Source organism: Crocuta crocuta, unplaced genomic scaffold (assembly GCF_008692635.1).
Source record: "Crocuta crocuta isolate KB4526 unplaced genomic scaffold, BGI_CrCroc_1.0 scaffold342, whole genome shotgun sequence".
In the NCBI taxonomy this organism is placed as follows: Eukaryota; Metazoa; Chordata; class Mammalia; order Carnivora; family Hyaenidae; genus Crocuta; species Crocuta crocuta.
The window spans coordinates 2,411,323-2,418,684 of NW_027532158.1; positions in this window are offsets into that span (position 1 = coordinate 2,411,323).

The following is a 7,362-nucleotide window of genomic DNA, read 5'->3' on the forward strand; positions in this document are numbered from 1 at the left end:
TGTTTTAATTGTGTAGAGCCAGGCGGTCCTGTTATGTAAGAGGCAGTTTAACCCCTTTGAGCCTATCAGGCATAATGATCAGAGCATCCGAATCTAGACAGGGCAGAGTTTTCGGGTTTAACGAGTCACGGGGTTATTTATTTATTTATTTATTTTAACAGCCTCCAAAGCGGGTTGGACAGATTTCCACCCCGCGGCGCAGAGCTGCTCCCTTTGCTTCGCACGCCGCAGTCTCGCAACCGCTCGCCCAGCCGCTGGGAGCCGCTGTCCTGGCCTACGGCAAGAGCCAGGTGCTGTGCAGGGGGCCGCCCCCTGCCCTTTCCTACTTCTTCCCTTCTTAAACTCATTTGCAGATTCCAGACCTGTTAGCTATTCCGGGCCATTTACAGATCAATGCGAGAACCGAGGCTGGAGTCAATAGCAGTTACGCCAATCAATCTTCTTCAGTGAGGAGTTTGGGAAGCAGAGCGAGGAAGTGGAGAGAAACAAGTAATTAAAAAATATGCTCACCACCACCACCACCCTCATCTCCCTTAAGCAGTCTTTGAAGATTTTCTTCGCCTTGACTCCAAGTCCTTCTTCCCTTGGAGGAAATAAATAAAGCAAAACCGCACATCCCTAACTCGTTTTCCATAATGCTAGCAGGATCCTTTGGCAAAGCGCACAGAAGCAATAATCTCTGCAGGGGTCAGCATCCGGCTGCCTCCCCAGACTGAGCTCTTTACGAGGCAGGCAGGGAGTCGTTTTGCTTGGCGGTATTGGTGCTCAGGGTGATTTTTATCGCAGTGCATGAGGATATATGGGGGAAATGGGGAAAGGGAAGTGTTCCCATCACCTGTGACCACCCAAACTGACTGCTTCAAGAGCCCCTATCCAGCATCATCTCCCTGCTGAACTGACACTCCAAGGCTAGGCAATTAACCGAGAGGTTTGCAGCAGGAGTTACTGATGTTATTAGTATTCAAGCTTAACTCTCCAACCCGGCTCAGAAATTGAGAGTGCAGTAGTATTCAACCGCATTTTGAGACATCAATAAAATGTTAGTCATTTGCGGATGAATGAAAACATTTTCTTTACCGTCTGGTATGCTAGGGAAATAATTGTCAAATGACAGACTCCTGCTAATATTGATGCCAAATACCTAGATAACACTGTCATCTTGTTAACTGTGTTTTTCTTTCTCGCGTGGTACACTGATGGATAAAGCTGAAAATTATCTAGGGCAAACGGGAGTTTAGAGGAATCGGCATGTCATATGCATGGGCAAAACTATGCAGTATTATTTAATATTTTCTCTAGAAATGATCTAGATCCCATTGAAAAGAAGCAGAAGGCACAGCTTCCGGCATTGTGACTCAGTTTAGTGCTATTTTATGCAAGGATGGGATGCCAGCGTTTTCTAGTACAAGCTATGAAAAGCATCCTTTTGTAACTGCTGTTTCCCAGAGATCTGACATCTTGGCGGGAAGGGTGGGGAGGAGGGAGAATTTCTGTGACCAGGGATGGAGCTGTGCAGCAGTTTTAATATGTACAACAGCCCTTCGGGCTTGTAAAAGGAAACTGGAACCACTTCTATTTAAAGACAAAGAGTTTATTTTCATTATTTCTAGTTTTTATCTCAACTGCCATTCACTGATCACAAAGCACTTAAGTCTCACAAAACCTATCCAAAGGAAGCAATAACTAAACCTAGTTTATAGATGCATGGACTATTGGAAAGATTATTTTCATGTACGTCAGGTAGCCCCTATTACTGTGTGTACTTTTGCTGTCCTTCTGACTAGGGAGGAATGTGATTTTAAAAGCTCCTATGACTTTCTTTTCTCTTCATTCTTTCTAAGGGCATATTTCTGAGAGGATGTTACAGGGTTTCCAATATTTGCTTTTGTGGTCTAAGATTTCTAACAAGCAGAGACTTAAATTCTGGCCGTCTTGGCTTCTTCTGAGGGAAAACCAGAACAAAAAGCAAATAACAACAAAATGAAAGACAGAAAACCTCCCAGCCCAGATACAAATGGTTGCTTAGAAGAACATTTTTAAAGTATCAAGAAGAGGTAACAGCATCGTTTGAACTTCTTAGATGGGAAAGATTGGAATGGTTATAGTAAGATGTACTCTCTTGTACAGAGTTTTTAAGAACTAACATCACAATGAATTACTATTTCCTTTTGAATCGTGTATGTTTGTTTTATTTTCAAAACTCCTATATTTAAAAAAAAAGTGAAACTAATTTTAGTTCTTTAGGAAGGAAAAAGTTGGAGCCTGATGTGTGCAATAATTGATTATGTCATTATATAGATTGGTCTACATCCGTGTTTTTCATGCCCTGAGACCTCAGAGCTGTTGGAAAGGAAGTTTCTTAAGCTTTCATAGTTTAATAAGCTTTATTTTTACAGTGTAAATGAGATTCATATTAGGGAAAAAAGTAGAATATAAATTCACATTTGTTTTCAGATTATAAGCATGTAAACCCAGATACATCTTTCATGCTCTTACTGTCTAGGTATGAAAAATTTTAGGTACAGGTCCCAGCTAATGGAAACAGCTAATGACAGCACTTTGTAATTCCTGAGAGTTGGTCCGGTAGCCCTTATAATCAGGACATATGAATAATAGCTCCCTAACTTGGGGCCATAATTGACTCTTTGAATTAAGCTGGTTTAAATTTGGAACACGTTGCCAACTTAAACTGATGTACAGTAATGATTTGCAGGTCAATGTGAGAATTACAAAGAATTTTGGTGGGGGCAGGAAAATATTCCTTTATAGAGGAATTTCTCCAGCTAGACACTTTTGACATTTTGCCACAGCTAATTTGTTGTGGGGATTTCCCTGTGCATTGGAATATGTTTAACAGTATCCCAGGCCTCTACTCAGTTGTTCTAACAACTATCTTGAATCTTTGTATTCTTTATATAGTGATAACTACAGGTATGCACTTAGGAAATGGCTATTGAATAAAGGAAAGGAGGGGAAGAACAAAGTCATTTCACCATTGTCTTTATGCAAAAGTCATACAGCAATTAGTTCATTTATACTTTTTTTTATCACATTATCTATTAAATGTAGATATTAAGCAAAGAGATAAGAAGTGGGATTAGAGAGGGGTGCAAGAATATCTATGTTAATGTTCAAAGCTCTTCAAACCATTCCCATAGAATGGCCCTGAAATTTCACCTAAGTCCTTAAACCAGAAAGTTAAGTCTTATGATAAATGTGGGTAGAAATTATTTTTAAAGTATTGAAATTTTTATCCTTTTCACTTGTAAGATAATGAGCACAGCTTTGACTATTTATCATCATATATTTGCATGGGTTCCGGAAAAAAACTAATAATTACCTTCATCATGATTTATTTAAGGTTTTTCCTCACCTACTTCCAAAAGAGCTTTAGGGACGTCAAGTGCATCTCTTTATGTGTCAGTTTTAATATTTTCTATTGGACGAACATGAATGTAAAATTTTACCCTTTCAAACTAGTATTCTATTGTATTATTCCTTTTTATTTCCTAAAGAGTTCTGTTTCTGATTGCAGAATATACACAATATACCTTCTGTACATATTTTTATAAAGATTTTATTGGGGGACGTTTTAAGGTTTACAAAAAATTAAGAGAGGTACATAGATTTCCCTTATACACTCTCCCCCATTATCAGCATCACTTGCCACAATGACAGTTTTATTTTTTTTAAGCAAGGATGAACCTACATTGACAGATCATAAGCACCCATCTATTATTTACCTTAGGCTTCATTCTTGATATTGTACACTCTATGGGTTTGGTCCAATGTATTATAACAAAATTCCATTATTATAATATCATACAGAGTATCATCACTACTCTAATAATCCTCTGTGTTGTCTCCTATTCATCTTGCCCTTGGCAACTTCTAATCTTTTTATTGTCTCCATAGTTTTGCTTTCTCCAGAATGTCATATCCTTGCAACCATACAGTATATTGTCTTTCCAGACTGGCTTCTTTCACAATAATAAAACATTTAGGTTTCCTCCATACCTTTCTACAGATTAATAGCTCATTTATTTTTAGTACCAAATAATATCCCATTGTCTAAATGTACTACTGTATATTTATCCATTCACTTAATTAAGGATATGTTGATTGCTTATAAGTTTTGGCAGTTATAAATAAAGCTACTATAAATGTCCATATGCAGGTTTTTGTGTGAACATAAATTTTCAGCCTCTTTGAGTAAATACCAGGGAGTGGAATTGTTGGATCATATGGTAAGAGTATGTTTACCTTTTTAAAGAAATCACCAAACTGTCTTCCAAAGGAGTTATGCTGTACCAATTTTGCATTCACATCAACGATGCATGAGAATTCTTGTTGTTCCACATCTCCACCAGCATTTAGTATTGTCAGTGTTCTAGGTTTGGGCCATTCCAAGAAGTGTGTAATGGTATGTCCTTTTCATTCACATTCCCTGATGACATATGATGTGAAGCATCTTTTCATGCTTATTTGCCATCTGTATATCTTCTTTGATGAGATGTATACAAAAGGTCTTTGGCTCACTTTTTAATCAAGGTGTCTGTTTTCTTATTGTTCAGTTTTAAGAGTTTGTCCTGTGCATATTTTGGATAAAGTCTTCTATCAGATGTACCCTTTGCAAATATTTTCTCATAGTCTATGGCTTGTTTTGTAATTATCTTAATATTGCCTTTCATAGAGCAAAAGTTTTTAATTTTAATGAATTTTAGCCATCACATATTTCTTTCATGGATTGTGTTTTGTGCTGTATCAAAAAACGGTAGCACCATACCCAAGGTCACCTAGATTTTCTTCTAAGTTGTATTCTAGGAATTATACAGTTTTGTGTTTTACATTTAAGTCTGTGATCCTTTTTGAAGTTAATTGCTAAGAAGGGTATAAGGTCTGATATCCTACAGTCTTTCAAACTCTAAATGACTTAATTTTATTCCTTTATAATTTTTTTCATATATATACATATATATATATATATGGGGCGGGTCCTCCCTGTATAAATTTATAAGTCATCTTGGCTGGAATTGGTGATTTTTAATTTGGATGAATTTTTACTTGCTAAGTTTTCATAGCAAAGGTGTGAAATCGTGGCTTTAAAACATGGTCCTAAGTAGAAAGAAAACAGCTATTACCATTTCATTCCGTGACCACTTCTAGCAACTACTGGGATTTTTATTGCTCTTTAGTAAGCTATGATATTCATAGTGAAGTAAGTCATTGTTTTCCCTAAGATTAGAGAAAACAGACAGGTTTGAAGTGGAATAACTTTGAAGGACTATATAAAATACCTTTGCAAATTAATAAAAGCCACTCATGTACATGGTATCTTTTTTTCCTTATGAACAACACATGTTTAACAGCACACTTTCAGAAAACTACATAAAATATAGAAGTGTAGCTAGTGAAATATTATTTTATTTTTTTAGTGTTTATTTATTCTTTGAGAGAGAGGGAGAGTGTGAGCAGGGTGAGGGAGCAGGCAGAGAGAAAGGGAGACAGGATCCAAAGCAGGCTCTTCCCTGACAGCATAGAACCTAATATGGGGCTCAAGCTCACAAACCATGAGATAATGATGTGAGCTGAAGTTGGACACTTAACCAACCAAGCCATCCAGGCGCCCCTTAGTGCATTATTGTTTAAAGTTAACCTCCATTTAATTCTACCCAAGTTACGAAATAGAAAATTGGCAGCACCCCTAGAGGACTCCTGAAAGCACTTTTTAATCCTAACCCCCATTTTCTCCCATAAAGTTGATCACTAGAACTATTTTGTGGTTTTCATTTCTTCATTTTCTTTATATTTTCACCCCTTATTTTTGCATTCTTTCAAAGCAATGGCTTGCATTTCTATGTACTTATTGATCAAAAGTCATATCAATCATGCAATACATAATTATACAGCATATACATTTTTGTGTCTGGACTCTTTTGCTAAACATCATATTTTAAAATTTCTCTGTGCTGTTGTACAGTTGATGTCCCTTCAGGTTTTTTAAATTTGTTTTATTAGTTATTTATTTTTGAGAGGGAGAGAGAGACAGAGCAGGAGAGGGGCTTTGAGAGGGAGACACAGAATCTTAAGCAGGTTCCAGGCTCTAAGTTGTCAGCACAGAGCCCGACAGGGGGCTTGAACCCATGAATGATAAGACCATGACCTGAGACAAAGTCAGATGTTTAACCACCTGAGCCACCCAGGCAGCCACCATCAGTTGTTGTTTTTTTTAGTATTTATTTTCGAGAGTGCATGCATGTGAGCAAGTGGGAGAGGGGCAGAGAGAGGGAGACAGAGGACCCGAAACAGGCTCTGCACTGTCAATGGAGAGCCCCATAAAGGGCTCAAACTCATGAACTGTGACATGATGACCTGAGCCAAAATCAGACACTTAACCAACTGAGCCACACAGGCATCCCCTTCCAGGTTTTTTTTTAAATCTCTGCAGCATTCCATAGTATAAATATACAATAATATTATATATTTATCCATTAGATTATTGATAGACATTCATGTTTTACATTTCTATCTCAAACAGACAATGATAGTATGAACATTGTTGCACATCAGTGCTGAAAACTTCCCCAGAATTGAATAAAGCTAGGCTGCAAGTTTGTAGGAAACACACACACACACACACACACACACACACACACACACACACACAGATATTTTAAGGAATTGGCTCATACAGTGGGAAAACTGTCAAGTCCAAGATCTGTAGAGTAGGCAGGCAGGCTCCAGACCCACAGAAGATCTGATGTTGCAGCTTGTATCTAAAACAGTCTAGAGACAGAATTCACTCTTCCTCAGAAGACCTCAGTCAGTTTTGTCCTAAGACCTTCAGCTGATTGAATGAGCCTCACCCACATTATGGAAGGTAATCTGCTTTACTAAAAATCCACTGATCTTAATGTTAATCTCATCTAAAGAATTCCTTCACAGAAGCATCAAGACTAGTATCTGACCAATTACTTGGGCACTATAGTCTAGTTAAGTTGACACATAAAATGAACAATCACAGTGATTTACTTCCAGTTCATTGCTATGCTGATAGGTAGGCCTTAAGCTTGTTTTTTCTTAAATCAGATGAAAGCTAATGGAGACCATTTTTATTTTTTGTTGTTGTGGGTATTACTTGTGTTTGTTTTAATCATAGACCTTTAAAATTTTTTGCTGTTAGAAACTGTATCAAAACTATAATAGCAGACAAACCAATTTCCAATTGGGATAGATGAGAATTCTGAAACATCCCTACCTTAACTAATAGACCCACTTCTGTTACAGCCAATTCAAATCCTATGAACTGAGTAGAATGTCAAGCATTGTTTAGAAAGACTGTGTTTACAAAGATAGGACTCT